The sequence below is a fragment of the Palaemon carinicauda genome, chromosome 30 (genome assembly GCF_036898095.1).
Source record: "Palaemon carinicauda isolate YSFRI2023 chromosome 30, ASM3689809v2, whole genome shotgun sequence".
In the NCBI taxonomy this organism is placed as follows: domain Eukaryota; kingdom Metazoa; phylum Arthropoda; class Malacostraca; order Decapoda; family Palaemonidae; genus Palaemon; species Palaemon carinicauda.
The window spans coordinates 81,725,524-81,747,895 of record NC_090754.1 but is presented as its reverse complement, the minus strand read 5'-3'; positions in this window follow the sequence as shown (position 1 = coordinate 81,747,895).

Sequence of the window (22,372 nt, the reverse complement as noted above, 5' to 3'; positions counted from 1 at the left end):
ATATAAAACTATATGTTGAAATATAATAAATCTTATGTATGTATGAACACACACACACACACACACATATATATATATATATATATATATATATATATATATATATATATATATATATATATATATATATATATATGTATAAATAAATATATATATATATATATATATATATATATATATATATATATATATATATATATATATATATATATATATATATATATATATATGATTTCAAAAATTATCAAATGGCCGATGTCAATGCCCTTATATGAAACATATTTTAGAAGTCTACCTTCTAAGGAATTCAAGCTACTCTCTCTGGTGAAATTGATATGATAAATTATATCAAAAAATGCTCTCTGTCATTTTCTTCCTGGCAATTGATGTACCGAGTAACCTGTGTTGTATGGAAAAATGAGTCCTACGGCTTAACCTAAAGAAAACTATATTTCTATTGCTTTACCAACACTCGCTTGAAGTGCGAAGTGTAGGGTTAGCATGGCTTCTTTCGTCTCCTGTCATAAGTCTCATTCTTGATCTTCAATGTAAGTGAGTGGGTAAGATATAAAACGTTGGTCTTGTGTTTAGGTAAAGCCTAAAGTCACGAATCACATTACCAGGTATGCTGAACTTTTACTGACAAAGAATTTCGTATTGCTTGGGGTAGGTCATATGACAATTATCTATGGAGTTAAACAGGCGTTTAACAATACTGGGGATGGGAGGTACAGGGGAAGAAACGTTATAACAACGTCACTGAGGGACGTCATCACTTTTGCGAATGTGTGGGTGGCTAAGACTGGCTTTAGCCTCATTTTCTTAAGTAAAAAAGTTAATGAAACGTAATTGGCAATGCACAGTATTTTACCAAAATTAGGCCATTGTATGAAGCGCTCCCTGCTTTGATATCATGGAAATCCATCAGTTATTTTAGGAGTTATTTAAAAAAAAACTATTACACGGCCTCTGGAAACGATAGTACATGAGAAGTAATGAATAATGGAAGTAGAATATTTTAAGAACAGTAACAACATTAGAACAAATCTTTCATATATAAACTATAAAAAAGTCTTTGTCAGCCTGTTCAACATAAAAACATTTTCTGCAGAGAGGATGAAAGAAGAGGGTCCTGAGACTAGATAAATTAACAAGTTGAATTCAGGTTCTACTTGTGTGGCTGTTCAAAAATTTATTAGCAATATCGGTGTTACTGTATGGACATGAGTCATGGTATGACAATGAAACAATCTCTAATAGATTTAGTAGATTTGATAACAAAGTCCTCAGAAGGATAATGGGAGTTAAATGGCAGGACCGGACTAGAAATTATTCTATAAGAGAGATTACTTGTGTGCCATATGTGGATGCGATCATGGTGAGGGGTAGATGGAGATGGTTTGGTCATGCTCTTCGCACTCTCCAAGGGAGATTAGTTTACCGAACTTTCAACTGGGCTCCTCCAGGCACTAGAAGATTTAGAAGACCCAGGCCTACATGGCTGAGGAATATGAAGCGCGAAGGAAGAGATGATGAATAGAGAAGTATTGTATTAAAAGCTCAAGATAGATATAGAGACGACTAGTGAAATCTTACCGAGGCCATTTACGTCAATAGGCGTAGGAGGAGATGATGATGTATAAGATTAAATAATTTTGATAATTTTATTCGTTATGATAATAATGATCATTTTAATAATTTTGATAATGATAATAACGACAACGACGTTGACGTTGTAATCGTTATATTATGCTGTTTTAGCAAAGATCTGGCAGTAATTTTAGAGTTGTGGAAGCGTTGCAAGCGTTACCATTAGCAGATATTTTTCAACTACAATCATAAGAACCTCCTCTCTGAAATTGTGTATAAGCTGTTTGTCTGATATTTTCTAACACATCTCAAGAACGTATGAATGGATTTAATGAAGTTTGGTCGTGTGGAGGTTATGCCTAAAGAAACAAATAATTGCATTGTGAGTTACGTTTTTATACAGATTTTTTTTTTTTTTTTTTTTTTTTTTTTTTTACGGTTTAAAGGCCGCTCATGAATGACAGAGGTAAGGGACAGTGACATTGTTCTATTGGGCAGGACAATAGCCTAGAGACTGACTACCCAAGCTAGGACCAAGAAGGGCCAGGAAGTGGCTGCTGATGACTCAGCAGATAGACCTATAGGCTCCTAAAACCCCCCATCCTTAGCTCACAAGGATTGTGAGGCTGCAGCGACCAAAGGAACTATCGAATTTGAGCGGGACTCGAACCCCAGTCTGGCGATCAGCAGTCAAGGACGTTACCACATAGACCACCACAACCCTGAATTGTCGTAATGAATATTAAATTCAATATCCATAGAGAGCATCAAAAAGAAATAAAGTATATTAAAAACGAAATCTTACAATTCAATATTGTTTATTTCTGTTTGTTACGATTCATTTGTTTAACAATACTCGACTCTGTCCGATGCTTTTTTTTTTTGTGCTTAATAACTTCATATATTTTTATTTCATATGGATCAAGTAAGAAAAAAATCCTTTGAAACGTTCGTTTTATTGGAAATAACAGTCATGTAACTAGTGCAGTTACTGAACTGAATTGGTTTCACGCATATATATATATATATATATATATATATATATATATATATATATATATATATATATATATATATATATATATATGATGTGTGTGTCTGTGTGTGTGTTGAATAGAAGTTCAGTTTTAGTCGAGCTGAAAGGAGTTGAAATTTGATTTAGAACAGATATACATACAAACGGGTCAAATTCATTGGAATTCAAATAGGGAATTTTTATTTAGATGAAAACAATGCCCCCCCCCCCCAAACCGCTCTATTTAGTAGGTAGTAGGTTGGCCAGGGCACCAGCCACCCATTGAGATACTATCACTAGAGTGTTAATGGGTCCTTTGAGTGGCCAGAAAGTACTACATTGGAGACTTCTCTCTCTCTCGTTACGGTCCACTTTCCCTTTGTCTTCACTTACACCAAATAGTCTGGCCTGTTCTTTACAGATTCTCCCCTGTCCCCATACACCTGACAACACTGATATTACCAAACAATTCTTCTGCTTAGGCCCTTAGGGGGTTTGCTACTGCGCTGTAATTGTTCAGTGACCACTTTCCTCTTGGTAAGGGTGGAAGAGACTCTTTAGCTATGGTAAGCAGCTCTTCTAGAAGAAGGACTCTCCAAAATCAAACCATTGTCCTCTAGTCTTGGGTAGTGCCGTTGCCTCTGCGCCATGGTCTTCCACTGTCTTGGGTTAGAGTTCTCTTGCTTGAGGGTACACCCAGGCACACTATTCTATCTAATTTCTCTTCCTCTTTTTTTTTGTTAAACTTTTTATAGTTTATATAGGAAATATTTATTTCAATGTCGTTACTGATCTTGAAATATTATATTTTTCCTTGTTTCCTTTCCTCACTGGGCTATTCTCCATGTTGGAGCCCCTGGGCTTATAGCATCCTGCTTTTCCAACTAGGGTTGTAGCTTACCAAATGATAGTAATAATAATGATATTTGAATTGGCTTCGCGTGTATCGTATATATGTTGAATAGCAATTTTAGTAGAGCTGAAAGGAGTTGAAACTTAAATTAGAACTGACATACATACAACGAATCAAATTCATTATAATTCAAATAAGGAAATTTGATTTAGATAAAAACAAACCCCTCCCCCCCTTAAACCGATATATTTCTAAATTTGTTATTGATCTGACTCGTGAAAGAATTGTACTTCGCTCGCATTCTCTTTCTTTCTTTTGGAGCTGTTGGCGTCACTTTGCATTGTTTTAAGCCCCTTTACGCAATGTTCCCCCAGAAAAAGTTTGGCAAAGGTTGTGGTGGCCTATGTGGTAACGTCCCTGACTGGTGATCGCCAGATTGGGGTTCGAGTCCCGCTCAAACTCGTTTAGTTCCTTTGGTCGCTGCAACCTGACCAACCTTTGAGCTAAGGATGGTTGGGGTTCGTGTGAGCCTATAGGTCTCTCTGCTGAGTCATCAGCAGACATTGCCTGGCACTCCTTGGTCCTAGCTTGGGTGGAAGGGGCTTGGCCGTTGATCCTATGTGTTTATAGTTAGTCTCTAGGACATTGTATTGCTTGATAGGGGAATGTCACTGTCCCTTGCCTCTGCCATTCATGAGCGGCCTTTAAAACCTTTAAAGATTGGTTACTGACTTTAAGTTATCACGGTGTGTAAACGTCTCAACGTTGTAATGGTTCATCTTTACTCTGATAACACCATATCATGTTGATGATGTCAGGATGTGAAATTGATTTCTAAGAGGAAAAAATATTGTTGATAATGTAAAATACAATTTGTAGGCTTTATTGTGTTATGAAAATGATTAATTATATTTTATTATTAGTTTAATTTTCTAAATTCTAGTTTTTTAATTTTGATTTTAATTTCATTTTTTTTTTTTTTTTATTCTAATGTTAATTATTTAATTGATACTTGTCTAACGCCTCGTAAAAGAACTGATAAAATATATCAGTCCTTATTAGACCAGCCAAAATGCCCTATAATATTTCCGGCCATATTGATTGTATTAAATTGTATTTATGAAGAGAAGAATACCGGCATTGATTACTGATCACGTTCATATTTCAGTTTTCCACTGAATTCAATATTTTCTACCTCACTGATGAAAACCTGGGGAAATGCAGTATTTTATATGGAATGGCAAATATCATCTGGTCACAGTATCGAATAGGTTACATATATTGTATTTGGGTTCAGTTTAATTACGTTTGCTACACAAAATCGAGGTAGTTTCATTTGAAATCACTGTATAGGACATGGGTCCCAATCAAGCATTATTTTTTCTTACATATTGTTGTCCCTTATTGAAGTAGGTTCTAAAACTAAAAGATTCCATATTCGATTTTTAAAAGAAATCTCTCTCTCTCTCTCTCTCTCTCTCTCTCTCTCTCTCTCTCTCTCTGGTTTCCGCGATGTCCAATCAGTGAACATAAGAAGAACTGTCTCTGGCCTTTAGTTGGATGGTTAACCACTGAACAGTACTAGACACCCTCTTTAGCCTTCTATAGACAGGGAACGAAACAGTCACCTATTGATAATATACTTGGCGAAAGTTTACGAACAGTAATTCTTGCATGTACCCCGTTAAAGGAGAAATTGATATTTTTTATTATGAGTTTGTTTTTTGTGAGTTTGTATATACATATGTGAGGCCCTTTGCGTCAATGGGCTTGGGAGGAGATGATGATGATATACATATGTAGCGGTATATGTATGTGCAGTATACATGTATATATGTGTATATATATGTAGGTATATATACACACATACCACTACATCTGTATATACAGGCGATCAAAATCAAGAATTAACTGTGCTTATCTGTGTTCTTGATATTATTATTATAGTTTAATCATTATTTTAATTTAAGCTACAACCCTAGTTGGCAAAGCAGGATGCTATAAGTCCAAAGGCTCAGCAAGAAAGATTAGCGCAGTATGGAGAAAACAAAGAAATAAATAAACTGCAGGCAAAGTAATAAGAAATCATAATAAAGTATTTTGAGAAAAAGACATTCCTTATCTCTAAATATATTTCCCTTTCACAAAGAGGACTGGCTAATGTTGTTAATATTTTATTCTTTCTCTGTCATTCTTGTATAAAATTCTCCAACATAAAGCAATGAATTCTGATGATACACTTTTATTGTTTAAAGGTTTAAAGGCAGCTCATGAATGGCAGGGGCAAGGGACAGTGACATTTCTCTAGCAAGAAGGACAATGCCCAAGAAATTGACCATATATACATATGATCAGCGCCCAAGACCCCTCTTCACCTAAGCTAGGACCAAGGTGGGCCAGGGAATGGCTGCTGATGACTCAGCAGATAGACTTACAGGCTCCCTCAATCCCCGCATCCTTAGCTCACAAGGATGGTGAGTTTGCAGCGACCAAAGGAACTAACAAGTTTGAGCGGGACTCGAACCCCAGTCAGAGATGTTACCAATTAGGCCACCATAGGGTGCCTTCAACTAATGCCTCAAGTATGACAGAACAATAAAATAATATAGATTTGTTTTTTATACTTCGTGCTATGGTTTATGAGAGAGAGAGAGAGAGAGAGAGAGAGAGAGAGAGAGAGAGAGAGAGAGAGAGAGAGAGATTGTGTGTTCAGTGAGCTACTTCTAAAAAGAGAAATTCTCAACTAGAATCAGAAAGTCAAAATAGCCTATACGTGTGATATGCTTATTTCTCTAATTTTTTAGAGAGTTCAATGATAAAAAAGCTCGCTATGCGAAATATCTGTATAAATGATATGCAAAAAAAAAATAATTCATTCATCACTAGCAAAATATACAGTACATGCAGACGACCTATCTGAAAGCACTGCTATATGCATTACTTTGAACACGAAAGTCGAATTACTGAGCACTTAATACTTCGAAATAATCCTCTTAGCGAGTTGAGAGAGGTCGTCACCTTTAGCCATAACTTCAGGGAAGGGTTTTTCGTACACAAATATTCTTATATTTTCTAAGCCTGTAATAGAAATCTTGAGGAAACTGTGACGGGTCGAGAGAGTGTTGTGAACTCAAAGGCAGGATGCAATCAACTGAGTTGTTTATTAAGGAACACTCTCCTTTATATACAAAACCTCAAGGCAACAGGACATAACATGTTCGAGAGACAGACAATGTTACAGAGTAAAACCGGAGACATGATCATTCAGGTTCTTTTTAGTGCGAGGGAAGAGCGCAGATACAAGCATAATATATACAAAAGGAATTATGTACAATTGTGTGACACACGGTTGGTACATGGCTCCCCCCCTAAAAATGACATACTGTACATGTTAAATAGGGCGCCCTGATCTAGAAAGGCGATCTGTAGGTGGGTCATCTGGCAGAAGATAAGCAGGTTTTAGACGATCAATGGAGACCCAGTCTTCTTTGCCACGAATGTTTAGTAGGAATGCTTTCGGACTGCGTCGGATCACAAGGAAAGGGCCCTTGTAAGGGGGCGTTAGTGGTGGCTTGCTAGTGTCGTTGCACAGGAAGACGTGCATTGCAGAGTGCAAGTCCGTTGGTATGTGATGCTTCGCTGGGGGCTTGTAAGTCTGGCAGCACGGAGTAAATTTTCCCACGACGTGACGTATGCGCTGGAGATCGTCGGAGGAGGTTGTAGAAGGAAAAAATTCGGCAGGGACGACCAACAGGTCGCCATACACCATTTCAGCTGCCGAGACGTCGAGGGCATCTTTAGGAGTGGTCCTTAGTTCCAGGAGGACCCAGGGAAGCTGAGTAAACCAGTTGCAATCCTTGCAGCGGGACATCAAAGCTGCTTTGAGGGTGCGATGAAAACGTTCAACCATTCCATTGGCAGCGGGGTTGTAGGCCGTTGTCTGATGTAGGGTGATGCCCAGGAGATTCGCTAATGACGTCCACAATTGAGAGGTGAAAGTGGTATCCCTGTCAGAAGTAATATGCTCAGGGATACCGAATCTTGAAATCCATCCAGAGAGTAAGGCAGATGTACATGAGGCGGACGTTGCAGTTTCCATGTGAATGGCTTCAGGCCAACGAGTGGAGCGGTCGATGACGGTAAACAGGTAATGATGTCCTTGTGATGTGGGTAGGGGGCCTACAACGTCGACGTGAATGTGTGCGAAACGACGCTGAGGTTGAGGAAAGGTGCCCACTCCTGAATCCGTGTGTCAATGTACTTTGGAAGTTTGGCAAAAAGTACAGGCGCGTACCCAACCCTTAGCATCCTTAGAAATGCCGTGCCAAATGAAATTTGCCTTCAGCAGCTGTGCAGTAGAAAGGCCGTGAATGAAATCAAACACCTGTCGGCGCATGGGAGCAGGAATCCAAGGTCGCGGTCTACCAGTACTGACGTCACAGAGGAGGGTGGTGTTGGAGTTTTCGAGGGGAAAGTCTTCCCAACGGAGGGACGTGCAGGATGTCCTACAAGCTTGATACTCTGGATCCTGTCGTTGGGCTTCAGCCAGGGCGTTGTAATCCAATCTCAGTTGAACGGCAGCCAACGTGATTCTTGACAGGGCATCGGCAACGGGATTCATTTTCCCAGGGACGTATTGAAGGGTGCAGTTGTATTCAGCCACGGCGGAGAGATGTCGGCGTTGACGGGCGGACCAGGCGTCAGACTGTCAAGTGAAGGCGTGCACCAGAGGCATGTGGTCTCTGCGAATGACGAAGGGCGTACCCTCTAAGAAATGTCGAAAGTGACGGACAGCCAAGTGCACCGCCAGCAATTCTCGATCGAAGGTAGAATAACCCGATTCTGCCTTGGACAGTTTTCTGCTGAAGAAGGCCAATGGGCGGGGCGAGCCTTTGACCACCTGCTCGAGTACTGCACCAATAGCGACGTCGCTGGCATCGGTGGAGAGAAGGAGAGGGGCGTGTGGGATAGGAAAAGTGAGAGCCGCAGCAGTTAATAGAGCCTTCTTTGCATTGCAGAAGGCTGCTTCTTGAAGGGGACCCCACTTCAGGTCCTTTGGCTTGCCCTTGAGGGAGGCGTAGAGGGGAGCAAGAGTGGCGGCAATGGCTGGCAGAAAACGGTGATAATAGTTGATCATGCCCAAGAATTCCTGCAGAGCTTTCACGGTCGAGGGCGCAGGGAAGTTCTGAACGGCTGCTACCTTCTCAGGGAGGGGATGGACTCCTTCAGGAGTGATAAGGTGCCCTAAGAACGACACTTCGTTGGCGCCAAAGGTACACTTGTCGTACCGGACTACAAGGCCGTTTTGTTGCAGGCGGTCGAGCACGATGCGCAGGTGACGGAGGTGTTACTCTTTTGAGGAGGAGAACACAAGTATGTCGTCCACATAACATACACAGAAAGGGAGGTCCCCTAAGATGCCATCCATGAGACGTTGAAACGTTGCCCCAGAATTACGAAGGCCAAAACAGGAGTAATTGAAGGTGTATGTACCAAACGGAGTGGTGATGGCGGTCTTGGGGATGTCTTCTGGGTTCATAGGCACCTGATAATACCCGTTCAGGAGGTCGAGCGTAGGGAAAACTTTCGCTTTGTGCAGGTAGGAGGTCACGTCGTCAATGTTTATATATATATATATATATATATATATATATATATATATATATATATATATATATATATATATATATATATATATATATATATGTATACCTATATAAATATATACATATATATATATATATATATATATATATATATATATATATATATATATATATATATATATATATATATATATATATATGTGAATATAAAAATATATATAAATATTGTGAATATAAATATATATATATATATATATATATATATATATATATATATATATATATATATATATATATATATGATTTCATTCATATATACTATTACCACTACTACTACCAAAGTAACGCACCTGAGGGTTTCACCCATACCAAAGGGCTCATCAGGTGGGTTTAGCCTAATTCCATTTCTGTAGGCTTGGTTCCCACGACCCTCCTTCCCTCCCTTTTTCCATCAAAAAATGTCAAAATTCATCAGTAGAATATCTTAAGATGATTGATGATATTTGATGAGGAAGAGAAGCAAATTGATACCTTTTTGAGAGGTTGCCCCTTCTTACCAAACTAGGTTTCGGCCAACTTCCCTCACTCCAGATAGCCTATTACAATAGTAGTCAGTTGTGACTGATGACAACATTCAAACTTCATTATTGTGACAGGGGGTGGCTGTGAAGCCAAGCATCATTATAATGCCGTCGGGCAGTGAAGCCAAGCGTAATGATCAGGCCAGGCGGTGAAGCCAAGCGTCATTATCAAGCCAGGCAGTGAAGCCAAGTGTCCTTATCAGGCCAGGTAGTGAAGCCAAGAGTAATGATCAGGCCAGGCAGTGAAGCCAAGCGTAATGATCAGGCCAGGCAGTGAACCCAAGCGTCCTTATCAGGCCAGGCAGTGAAGCCAAGCGTCATTATCAAGCCAGGCAATGAAGCCAAGCGTAATTATCAAGCCAGGCAGTAAAGCCAAGCGTCATGATCAGGCCAGGCAGTGAACCCAAGCGTCCTTATCAGGCCAGGCGGTGAAGCCAAGCGTAATCATCAGACCAGGCAATGACGCCAAGCGTCCTTATCAGGCCAGGCGGTGAAGCCAAGTGTCATTATCAAGCCAGGCAGTGAACCCAAGCGTCCTTATCATGCCAGGCAGTGAAGCCAATCGTAATTATCAGGCCAGGTAGTGAAGCCAAGCGTAATTATCAGGCCAGGTGGTGAACCCAAGCGTCCTTATCAGGCCAGGCGGTGAAGCCAAGCGTAATCATCAGACCAGGCAATGAAGCCAAGCGTAATTATCAGGCCAGGCGGTGAAGCCAAGTGTCATTATCAAGCCAGGCAGTGAACCCAAGCGTCCTTATCATGCCAGGCAGTGAAGCCAAGCGTAATTATCAGGCCAGGCAGTGAAGCCAAGCGTAATTATCAGGCCAGGTGGTGAAGCCAAGCATCATGATCAGGCCAGGCGGTTAAGCCAAGCGTCATTATCAGGCCAGGCAGTGAAGCCAAGCGTCATTATCAGGCCAGGCGGTTAAGCCAAGCGTCCTTATCAGGCCAGGCAGTTAAGCCAAGCGTCATTATCAGGCCAGGCAGTTAAGCCAAGCGTCATTATCAGGCCAGGCGGTTAAGCCAAGCATTATTATCCGGCCAGTCGGTTAAGCCAAGTGACTTTATCAGGCCAGGTGGTTAAGCCGAGCATCATTATCAGGCCAGGCGGTTAAGCCAAGCATCATTATCAAGCCAGGCGGCTAAGCCAAGCGTCCTTATCAGGCCAGGCGGTTAAGCCAAGAGACTTTATCAGGCCAGGCGGTTAAACCAAGCGGCCTTATCAGGCCAGGCGGTTAAGCCAAGCCATTATCAGGCCAGGCGTTAAGCCAAGCAGCCTTATCAGGCCAGGCGTTTAAGCCAAGCAGCCTTATCAGGCCAGGCGCTTGGCGGCCTTATCAGGCCAGGCGGTTAAGCCAAGTGGCCTTATCAGGCCAGGCGGTTAAGCCAAGCGTCATCGGCCAGGCGGTTAAGCCAAGCGTCATTATCAGGCCAGGTGTTAAGCCAAGTGACCTTATCAGGCCAGCGGTTAGCAAGCATCATTATAGGCCAGGCGGTTAAGCCAAGCGTCATTATCAGGCCAGGCGGTTAAGCCAAGGGACCTTATCAGGCCAGGCGGTTAAGCCAAGCGACGTTATCAGGCCAGGCGGTTAAGCCAAGCGTCATTATTAAGCCAGGCGTTGAAGCCAAGCATCATTATCAGGCCAGGCGGTTAAGCCAAGCATCATTATCAGGCTAGGCGGTTAAGCCAAGCATCATTATTAGGCCGGGCGACGCCAGGCGGTTAAGCCAAGCGTCATTATCAGGCCAGGGTAATTAAGCAAGCGTCATTATCAGGCCGGCGGTTAAGCCAAGCATCTTTATCAGGCCAGGCGGTTAAGCCAAGCATCATTATCAGGCCTGGCGGTTAAGCCAAGCGTCATTATCAGGCCAGGCGGTTAAGCCAAGCGTCATTATCAGGCCAGGCAGTTAAGCCAAGTGACTTTCGGCCGGGCGGTTAAGCCAAGTCATTATCAGGCCAGGCGGTTAAGCCAAGCGTCATGATCAGGCCAGGCGGTTAAGCCAAGCGTCATTATCAGGCCAGGCGTGAAGCCAAGCATCTTATCGGCCAGGCGGTTAAGCCAAGTGCTTATCAGGCCAGGCGGTTAAGCCAAGCGTCATTACAGGCCAGGCGGTTAAGCCAAGCGTCATTATCAGGCCAGGCAGTTAAGCCAAGCGTCATTATCAGGCCAGGCGGTTAAGCCAAGCGTCATTATCCGGCCAGCGGTTAAGCCAAGTGACTTTATCAGGCCAGGCGGTTAAGCCAAGCGTCATTATCAGGCCAGGCGGTTAAGCCAAGCATCATTATCAGGCCAGGCGGTTAAGCCAAGCGTCCTTATCAGGCCAGGCGGTTAAGCCAAGAGACTTTATAGGCCAGGTGGTTAAGCCAAGCGGCCTTATCAGGCCAGGCGGTTAAGCCAAGCATCATTATCAGGCCAGACGTTAAGCCAAGCATCCTTATCAGGCCAGGCGGTTAAGCCAAGCGGCATTATCAGGCCAGGCGGTTAAGCCAAGCGTCCTTATCAGGCCAGGCGGTTGGCGGCCTTATCAGGCCAGGGGTTAAGCCAAGCGGCCTTATCAGGCCAGGCGTTAAGCCAAGCGTCATCAGGCCAGGCGGTTAAGCCAAGCGTCATTATCAGGCCAGGTGTTTAAGCCAAGCGACCTTATCAGGCCAGGCGGTTAAGCCAAGCGATCTTATCAGGCCAGGCAGGTTAAGCCAAGCGTCATTATCAGGCCAGGCGTTTAAGCCAAGCGACCTTATCAGGCCAGGCGGTTAAGCCAAGAGACGTTATCAGGCCAGGCAGGTAAGCCAAGCGTCATTATCAGGCCAGGCGTTAGCCAAGCATCATTATCAGGCCAGGCGGTTAAGCCAAGCATCATTATCAGGCCAGGCGGTTAAGCCAAGATCCAAGACATTATTAGGCTCAGGCCAGGCGGTTAAGCCAAGCGTCATTATCAGGCCGGCGTTAAGCCAAGCGTCATTATCAGGCCGGGCGGTTAAGCCAAGCATCTTATCAGGCCAGGCGGTTAAGCCAAGCATCATTATCAGGCCAGGCGGTTAAGCCAAGCATCATTATCAGGCCAGGCGGTTAAGCCAAGCGTCCTTATCAGGCCAGGCGGTTAAGCCAAGAGACTTATCAGGCCAGGCGGTTAAGCCAAGCGCATTATCAGGCCAGCGTTAAGCCAAGCGGCCTTATCAGGCCAGGCGGTTAAGCCAAGCGGCCTTATCAGGCCAGGCGGTTAAGCCAAGCACCTTATCAGGCCAGGCGCTTGGCGCCTTATCAGGCCAGGCGGTTAAGCGCCTTATCAGGCCAGGCGGTTAAGCCAAGCGTCCTTATCAGGCCAGGCGTTAAGCCAAGCGGCCTTATCAGGTAAGCGGTTAAGCCAAGCGGCCTTATCAGGCCAGGCGGTTAAGCCAAGCATCATTATCAGGCCAGGCGGTTAAGCCAAGCGGCCTTATCAGGCCAGGCGGTTAAGCCAAGCGGCATTATCAGGCCAGCGCTTGGCGGCCTTTCAGGCCAGGCGCTTAGCGGCCTTATCAGGCCAGGCGGTTAAGCCAAGCATCATTATCAGGCCAGGCGGTTAAGCCAAGCATCATTATCAGGCCAGGCGGTTAAGCCAAGCGCATTATCAGGCCAGGCGGTTAAGCCAAGCGGCATTATCAGGCCAGGCGGTTAAGCCAAGCGCCTTATCAGGCCAGACGGTTAAGCCAAGCGGCCTTATCAGGCCAGGCGGTTAAGCCAAGCAATTATCAGGCCAGGCGGTTAAGCCAAGCGTCATTATCAGGCCAGGCAGTTAAGCCAAGCATCATTATCAGGCCAGGGCGGTTAAGCCAAGCATCATTATCAGGCCAGGTGTTAAGCCAAGCGGCCTTATCAGGCCAGGCGGTTGGCGGCCTTATCAGGCCAGGCTGTTAAGCCAAGCGGCCTTATCAGGCCAGGCGGTTAAGCCAAGCGTCATTATCAGGCCAGGCAGTGAAGCCAAGCGTATTATCACGGCCAGGCGGTAAGCCAAGCGTCATTATCAAGCCAGGCAGTGAAGCCAAGCATCATTATCAGGCCAGGCAGTTAAGCCAAGCATCATTATCAGGCCAGGCAGTTAAGCCAAGCATCATTATCAGGCCAGGCGTTAAGCCAAGCAGCCTTATCAGGCCAGGCGCTGTTAAGCCAAGCAGCCTTATCAGGCCAGGCGGTTGGCGCCTTATCAGGCCAGGCTGTTAAGCCAAGCGGCCTTATCAGGCCAGGCGCTTAAGCCAAGCGTCATTATTAGGCCAGGCAGTGAAGCCAAACTTAATTATCAGGCCAGGCGGTAAAGCAGAGGGCCATTATCAAGCCAGGCAGTGGAGCCAAACGTCATTATCAGGCCAAGGGGTTAAGCCAAGCATCATCATCAGGCCATCCGGTTAAGCCAAGTGACTTTTTCGGCCAGGCGGTTAAGCCAAGCGTCATTATCAGGCCAGGCGGTCAAGCAAAGTGTCATGATCAGGCCAGGCAGTTAAGCCAAGCGTCATTATCAGGCCAGGCAGTGAAGCCAAGTGTCCTTATCAGGCCAGGCGGTTAAGCCAAGCGTCCTTATCAGGCCAGGCGTTTAAGCCAAGCGTCATTATTAGGCCAGGCGTTAAGCCAAGCGTCATTATCAGGCCAGGCAGTTAAGCCAAGCGTTATTATCCGGCCAGGCAGTTAAGCCAAGTGACTTTATCAGGCCAGGCGGTAAGCCAAGCGTCATTATCAGGCCAGGCGGTTAAGCCAAGCGTCCTTATCAGGCCAGGCGGTTAAGCCAAGCGTCATTATCAGGCCAGGCAGTTAAGCCAAACGTCATTATCAGGCCAGGCGGTTAAGCCAAGCATCATTATCAGGCCAAGCGGTTAAGCCAAGCATCATTATCAGGCCAGGCGGTTAAGCCAAGCATCATTATCAGGCCAGACGGTTAAGCCAAGCATCAATATCAGGCCAGGCGGTGAAGCCAAGCGTCTTCATAAGGCCAGGCGTTTAAGCCAAGTTACTTATAGGCCAGGCGGTTAAGCCAAGCGTCATGATCAGGCCAGGCGGTTAAGCCAAGCATCATTATCAGGCCAGGCGGTTAAGCCAAGCATCATTATCAGGCCAGGCGGTTAAGCCAAGCATCATTATCAGGCCAGGCGGTTAAGCCAAGCATCATTATCAGGCCAGGCGTGAAGCCAAGCATCTTCTTGAGGCCAGGCGGTTAAGCCAAGTTACTTTATCAGGCCAGGCGGTTAAGCCAAGCGTCATGATCAGGCCAGGCGATTAAGCCAAGCATCATTATCAGGCCAGGCGGTCAAGCCAAGCATCATTATCAGGCCAGGCAGTTAAGCCAAGCATCATTATCAGGCCAGGCGGTTAAGCCAAGCATCATTATCAGGCCAGGCGGTTAAGCCAAGTATCATTATCAGGCCAGGCGGTGAAGCCAAGCGTCTTCATAAGGCCAGGACGGTTAAGCCAAGTTACTTTATGAGGCCAGGCGTTAAGCCAAGCGTCATGATCAGGCCAGGCGGTTAAGCCAAGCATCATTATCAGGCCAGGCGGTTAAGCCAAGCGTCTTCATAAGGCCGGGCAGTTAAGCCAAGTTACTTTATGAGGCCAGGCGGTTAAGCCAAGCGTCATGATCAGGCCAGGCGGTTAAGCCAAGCATCATTATCAGGCCAGGCGGTTAAGCCAAGCGGCATTATCAGGCCAGGCGGTTAAGCCAAGCGTCATTATCAGGCCAGGCGGTTAAGCCAAGCATCATTATCAGGCCAGGCGGTTAAGCCAAGCATCATTATCAGGCCAGGCACTGAAGCCAAGCATCATTATCAGGCCAGGCGGTGAAGCCAAGCATCATTATCAGGCCAGGCGGTTAAGCCAAGCGTCCTTATCAGGCCAGGCGGTTAAGCCAAGCGCCCTTATCAGGCCAGGTGGTTAAGCCAAGTCCCTTATCAGGCCATGCGTTTAAGCCAAGCGGCCTTGTCAGGCCAGGAGGTTAAGCCAAGCGGCCTTATCAGGCCAGGTGGTTAAGCCAAGCGCCTTATCAGGCCAGGCGGTTAAGCCAAGTGTCATTATCAGGCCAGGCGGTTAAGCCAAGCATCATTATCAGGCCAGGCGGTTAAGCCAAGCGTCATTATCAGGCCAGGCGGTTAAGCCAAGCATCATTATCAGGCCAGGCGGTTAAGCCAAGCATCATTATCAGGCCAGGCGGTTAAGCCAAGCATCATCAGTCCAAATGATTAAGCCAAGCGTCCTTATCAGGCCAGGCCGTTAAGCCAAGAGACTTTATCAGGCCAGGTGGTTAAGCCAAGTGGCCTTATCAGGCCAGGCGGTTAAGCCAAGCACCCTTACAGGCCATGCGATTAAGCCAAGCAGCCTCATCAGGCCAGGCGTTTAAGCCAAGCGCCTTATCAGGCCAGGCGGTTAAGGCGGCCTTATCAGGCCAGGCGGTTAAGCCAAGCGGCCTTATCAGGCTAGGCGGTTAAGCCGGGCGACTTTATCAGGCCAGCGATTAAGCCAAGCGTCATTATCAGGCCAGGCGATTGGCGGCCTTATCAGGCCAGGCGGTTAAGCCAAGCGGCCTTATCAGGCTAGGCGGTTAAGCCGGGCGACTTTATCAGGCCAAGCGATTAAGCTAAGCGTCATTATCAGGCCAGGCAGGTAAGCGTCATATCAGGCCATGCGGTTAAGCCAAGCGTCATTATCAGGCCAGGCAGTTAAGCCAAGCGTCCTTATCAGGCCAGGCGATTAAGCCAAGCGACTATCAGGCCAGGCGGTTAAGCCAAGCATCATGATCAGGCCAGGCGGTTAAGCCAAGCGTCATGATCAGGCCAGGCGGTTAAGCCAAGTGTCATTATCAGGCCAGGCGGTTAAGCCAAGCATCATTATCAGGCCAGGCGGTTAAGCCAAGCATCATTATCAGGCCAGGCGGTTAAGCCAAGCATCATTATCAGGCCAGGCGGTTAAGCCAAGCATCATTATCAGGCCAGGCGGTTAAGCCAAGCATCATTATCAGGCCAGGCGGTTAAGCCAAGCATCATTATCAGGCCAGGCGGTTAAGCCAAGCATCATTATCAGGCCAGGCGGTTAAGCCAGGCATCATTATCAGGCCAGGCGGTGAAGCCAAGCATCATTATCAGGCCAGGCGGTTAAGCCAAGCATCATTATCAGGCCAGGCGGTTAAGCCAAGCATCCTTATCAGGCCAGGCGGTTAAACCAAGACTTTATCAGGCCAGGTGGTTAAGCCAAGAGACTTTATCAGGCCAGGCGGTTAAGCCAAGCATCATTATCAGGCCAGGCGGTGAAGCCAAGCATCATTATCAGGCCAGGCGATTAAGCCAAGCATCATTATCCGGCCAGGCGGTTAAGCCAAGCATCATCATCAAGCCAGGCGGTGAAGCCAAGCATCATTATCAGGCCAGGCGGTTAAGCCAAGCATCATTATCAGGCCAGGCGGTTAAGCCAAGCGTCCTTATCAGGCCAGGCGGTTAAGCCAAGAGACTTATCAGGCCAGGTGGTTAAGCCAAGCATCATTATCAGGCCAGGCAGGTGAAGCCAAGCATCATGATCAGGCCAGGCGGTTAAGCCAAGCATCATGATCAGGCCAGGCGGTTAAGCCAAGTGTCATTACCAGGCCAGGCGGTTAAGCCAAGCATCATTATCAGGCCAGGCGGTGAAGCCAAGCATCATTATCAGGCCAGGCGGTTAAGCCAAGCATCATTATCAGGCCAGGCGGTTAAGCCAAGCATCATTATCAGGCCAGGCGGTTAAGCCAAGCATCTTCATAAGGCCGGGCGGTTGAGCCAAGTTACTTTATGAGGCCAGGCGGTTAAGCCAAGCGTCATGATCAGGCCAGGCAGTTAAGCCAAGCATCATTATCAGGCCAGGCGGTTAAGCCAAGCATCATCAGGCCAGGCGGTTAAGCCAAGTGCCATTATCAGGCCAGGCAGTTAAGCCAAACATCATTATCAGGCCAGGCGGTTAAGCCAAGCATCATTATCAGGCCAGGCGGTGAAGCCAAGCATCATTATCAGGCCAGGCGGTTAAGCCAAGCATCATTATCAGGCCAGGCGGTTAAGCCAAGCATCATTATTAGGCCAGGCGGTTAAGCCAAGCTTGCTTATCAGGCCAGGCTTTTAAGCCAAGCATCATTTTCAGGCCAGGCAGTGAAGCCAAGCATCATTATCAGGCCAGGCGGTGAAGCCAAGCGTCTTCATAAGGCCAGGGCGGTTAAGCCAAGTTACTTATGAGGCCAGGCGGTTAAGCCAAGCGTCATTATCAGGCAATCCGGTTAAGCCAAGCATCATTATCAGGCCAGGGTTAAGCCAAGCATCATTATCAGGCCAGGCGGTAAAGCCAAGCATCATTATCAGGCCAGGCGGTTAAGCCAAACATCATTATCAGGCCAGGCGGTTAAGCCAAATCATTATCAGGCCAGGCGGTGAAGCCAAGCATCATTATCAGGCCAGGCGGTTAAGCCAAGCATCCTTACCAGGCCAGGCGGTTAAGCCAAGCATCATTATCAGGCCAGGCGGTTAAGCCAAGCATCATTATCAGGCCAGGCGGTGAAGCCAAGCGTCTTCATAAGGCGGGGCGGTTAAGCCAAGTTATTTCAGGCCAGGCGGTTAAGCCGAGCGTCATGATCAGGCCAGGCGGTTAAGCCAAGCATCATTATCAGGCCAGGCGGTTAAGCCAAGCATCATTATCAGGCCAGGCGGTTAAGCCAAGCATCATTATCAGGGAAGGCGGTTAAGCCAAGCATCATTATCAGGCCAGGCGGTGAAGCCAAGCGTCTTCTTAAGGCCGGGCAGTTAAGCCAAGTTACTTTATGAGGCCAGGCGGTTAAGCCAAGCGTCATGATCAGGCCAGGCGGTTAAGCCAAGTATCATTATCAGGCCAGGCGGTTAAGCCAAGCATCATTATCAGGCCAGGCGGTTAAGCCAAGCATCATTATCAGGCCAGGCGGTTAAGCCAAGCATCATTATCAGGCCAGGCGGTTAAGCCAAGCGTCTTCATAAGGCCGGCGGTTAAGCCAAGTCATTATGAGGCCAGGCGGTTAAGCCAAGCGTCATGATCAGGCCAGGCGGTTAAGCCAAGTATCATTATCAGGCCAGGCGTTTAAGCCAAGCATCATTATCAGGCCAGGCGGTTAAGCCAAGCATCATTATCAGGCCAGGCGGTTAAGCCAAGCATCATTATCAGGCCAGGCGGTTAAGCCAAGCATCATGATCAGGCCAGGCGGTTAAGCCAAGCCTTATCAGGCCAGGCGTGAAGCCAAGCATCATTATCAGGCCAGGCGGTTAAGCCAAGCATCATTATCAGGCCAGGCGGTTAAGCCAAGCATCATCATCAGGCCAGGCGGTTAAGCCAAGCATCATTAACAGGCCAGGCGGTTAAGCCAAGTATCATTATCAGGCCAGGCGGTGAAGCCAAGCATCATTGTCAGGCCAGGCGTTAAGCCAAGCGTCATTATCAGGCCAGGCGGTTAAGCCAAGCATCATTATCAGGCCAGGCGGTTAAGCCAAGCATCATTATCAGGCCAGGCGGTTAAGCCAAGCATCATTATCAGGCCAGGCGGTTAAGCCAAGCATCATTATCAGGCCAGGCGGTTAAGCCAAGCATCATATCAGGCCATGCGGTTAAGCCAAGCGTCCTTATCAGGCCAGGCGGTTAAGCCAAGAGACTTATCAGGCCAGGTGGTTAAGCCAAGACCTTATCAGGCCAGGCGGTTAAGCCAAGCGCCCTTATATACCAGGTGGTTAAGCCAAGCGTCCTTATCAGGCCAGGCGTTAAGCCAAACGGCCTTATCAGGCCAGGCGGTTAAGCCAAGCGGCCTTATCAGGCCAGGCGGTTAAGCCAAGCGTCATTATCAGGCCAGGCGGTTAAGCCAAGCAGAATTATCAGGCCAGGCGGTTAAGCCAAGCATCATTATCAGGCCAGGCGGTTAAGCCAAGCAGATTATCAGGCCAGGCGGTTAAGCCAAGCATCATTATCAGGCCAGGCGTTAAGCCAAGCATCATTATCAGGCCAGGCAGTTAAGCCAAGCATCATTATCAGGCCAGGCAGTTAAGCCAAGCATCATTATCAGGCCAGGCAGTTAAGCCAAGCATCATTATCAGTCCAGGCGGTGAAGCCAAGCGTCTTCATAAGGCCGGGCAGTTAACCAAGTTACTTTATGAGGCCAGGCGGTTAAGCCAAGCGTCATGATCAGGCTATGCGGTTAAGCCAAGCATCATTATCAGGCCAAGTTGGTTAAGCCAAGCATCATTATCAGGCCAGGCGGTAAGCCAAGCATCATTATCAGGCCAGGCGGTTAAGCCAAGCATCACTATCAGGCCAGGCGCTGAAGCCAAGCATCATTATCAGGCCAGGCGGTTAAGCCAAGCATCATTATCAGGCCAGTCGGTTTAGCCAAGCATCATTATCACGCCAGGCGGTGAAGCCAAGCGTCTTCATAAGGCCGGGCGGTTAAGCCAAGTTAATTTATGAGGCCAGGCGGTTAAGCCAAGCGTCATGATCAGGCCAGACGGTTAAGCCAAGCGTCATGATCAGGCCAGACGGTTAAGCCAAGCATCATTATCATGGCCAGGCGGTTAAGCCAAGCATCATTATCAGGCCAGGCGGTTAAGCCAAGCATCATTATCAGGCGAGGCGGTTAAGCCAAGCATCATTATCAGGCCAGGCGGTTAAGCCAAGCGTCTTCATAACGCCGGGCGGTTAAGCCAAGTTACTTTATGAGGCCAGGCGGTTAAGCCAAGCGTCATTATCAGGCCAGGCGGTTAAGCCAAGCATCATTATCAGGCCAGGCGGTTAAGCCAAGCATCATTATCAGGCCAGGGTTAAGCCAAGCATCATTATCAGGCCAGGCGGTTAAGCCAAGCATCATTATCAGGCCAGGCGGTTAAGCCAAGCATCATTATCAGGCCAGGCGGTTAAGCCAAGCATCATTATCAGGCCAGGCGGTTAAGCCAAGCATCTTATCAGGCCAGGCGGTTAAGCCAAGCATCTTATCAGGCCAGGCGGTGAAGCCAAGCACTTATCAGGCCAGGCGGTTAAGCCAAGCATTATATCAGGCCAGGCGGTTAAGCCAAGCATCATTATCAGGCCAGGCGGTTAAGCCAAGCATCATTATCAGGCCAGGCGGTTAAGCCAAGCATCATTATCAGGCCAAACGGTTAAGCCAAGCGTCCTTATCAGGCCAGGCAGGTAAGCCAAGAGACTTTATCAGGCCAGGTGGTTAAGCCAAGTGTCCTTATCAGGCCAGGCGGTTAAGCCAAGAGACTTTATCAGGCCAGGTGGTTAAGCCAAGCGGCCTTATCAGGCCATGCATTAAGCCAAGCGGCCTTATCAGGCCAGGCGTTTAAGCCAAGCGGCCTTATCAGGCCAGTCTGTTAAGCCAAGCGGCCTTATCAGGCCAGGCGGTTAAGCCAAGCGTCATTATCAGGCCAGGCGGTTAAGCCAAGCATCATTATCAGGCCAGGCGGTTAAGCCAAGCATCATTATCAGGCCAGGCGGTTAAGCCAAGCATCATCATCAGGCCAGGCGGTTAAGCCAAGCATCATTATCAGGCCAGGCGGTTAAGCCAAGCATCATTATCAGGCCAGGCGGTTAAGCCAAGCATCATTATCAGGCCAAACGGTTAAGCCAAGCGTCCTTATCAGGCCAGGCAGGTAAGCCAAGAGACTTTATCAGGCCAGGTGGTTAACCCAAGTGGCCTTATCAGGCCCGCCGGTTAAGCCAAGCGCCCATATCAGGCCATGCGTTTAAGCCAAGCGGCCTATCAGGCCAGGCGTTTAAGCCAAGCGGCATTATCAGGCCAGGCGATTAGCGGCCTTATCAGGCCAAGCTATTAGCGGCCTTATCAGGCCAGGCGGTTAAGCCAAGCTGCCTTATCAGGCTAGGTGGTTAAGCCAGGCGACTTTATCAGGCCAGCGGTTAAGCCAAGCGTCATGATCAGGCCAGGCGGTTAGGCCAAGCGTCATTATCAGGCCAGGCAGTGAAGCCAAGCGTCCTTATCAGGCCAGGCGGTTAAGCCAAGCGACTATCAGGCCAGGCGGTTAAGCCAAGCATCATTATCAGGCCAGGCGGTTAAGCCAAGCGTCATGATCAGGCCAGGCTGTTAAGCCAAGTGTCATGACCAGGGCAGGCGGTTAAGCCAAGCATCATTATCAGGCCAGGCGGTTAAGCCAAGCATCATTATCAGGCCAGGCGGTGAAGCCAAGCATCATTATCAGGCCAGGCGGTTAAGCCAAGCATCATTATCAGGCCAGGCGGTTAAGCCAAGCATCATTATAGGCCAGGCTGTTAATCCAAGCATCATCATCTGGCCAGGCAGTTAAGCCAAGCATCATTATCAGGCCAGGCGTGAAGCCAAGCATCATTATCAGGCCAGGCGGTTAAGACAACATCATTATCAGGCCAGGCGGTTAAGCCAAGCGTCCTTATCAGGCCAGGCGGTTAAGCCAAGAGACTTTATCAGGCAGGTGGTTAAGCCAAGAGACTTTATCAGGCCAGGCGGTTAAGCCAAGCATCATTATCAGGCCAGGCGGTGAAGCCAAGCAACATTATCAGGCCAGGCGGTTAAGCCAAGCATCATTATCAGGCCAGGCGGTTAAGGCAAGCATCATGATCAGGCCAGGCGGTTAAGCCAGGCATCATTATCAGGCCAGGCGGTGAAGCCAAGCATCATTATCAGGCTAGGCGGTTAAGCCAAGCATCATTATCAGGCCAGGCGGTGAAGCCAAGCACCATTATCAGGCCAGGCGGTT